Genomic DNA, 877 nt, shown 5'->3' with positions numbered 1-877 from the left:
CTTTGATTAAAATTGAATAATAAAATGAATTGCTAACTAGGCATGACTTTTAAAAGTCTATAATGACGTCAATAACGTTCTGATGTCATTAAAATTAATTACTATTACATTTTTGTAATTAATTTTTGTGTGTTAAACGTGATTCAAACAAATTAATTATTTAATTAATATTTAATAAGAACGTACATATTCTCATTAATTGATGATTACTTTGAAGATGAAATTGTAAATTAAGACTCGAAAAATATTTGACATGTATTTGACATCATATATAAAATAGATTGCACAATGTCTATTTATTACCTAATATTATCTTGTACATGTACTTTAATCTATGCAGTATATTTGGGTCAGTTTTGCATTGAAGCATTGTAGTTAATTCAAATATTTATATATCATATAATAAATTTGTCCAAATTGATGCAACAGTATTAAGCAGTAGCAGTAATTAGTAGCAGAATTCAAATAGATAACATAAGAGTATATTGTAAGTTACTTCAGAAAGGTAAATGATAAATGATGTTCTTCTTCTTCCTAAAGAAAAAAGTGTTCTTGAAGAGCGTAACGTTTTATTAAAAACTCAAATGATCGCTTTGCCCAATGCTTTCCCAAACAGTTATTGAAGTTAATTCATCTCTGAGCGGCTGTCTTCTCGTTTTCTTATATTATTCTCTTTACCAATCCAATAAAATCTTTTTAGTTCTTGACCGTCTATTGACCGCTAAATTGGTTTTTTGCAAGTAATTTAATTTTCGCAAGTAAACTCTCAAAGTCTTGACAAATAATTTTAAATTATTAAGTAAATTAAGTAAAATTAAATTAATTAAATTTGTCTATTGCATTGCAGAAAAAAAATTGTTGAATATACCAGCATTTT

Source organism: Teleopsis dalmanni, chromosome 1, assembly GCF_002237135.1.
Source record: "Teleopsis dalmanni isolate 2A chromosome 1, ASM223713v2, whole genome shotgun sequence".
Classification (NCBI taxonomy): domain Eukaryota; kingdom Metazoa; phylum Arthropoda; class Insecta; order Diptera; family Diopsidae; genus Teleopsis; species Teleopsis dalmanni.
The sequence above is the reverse complement of the archived record's forward strand: the minus strand, read 5'-3'. Positions refer to the sequence as shown.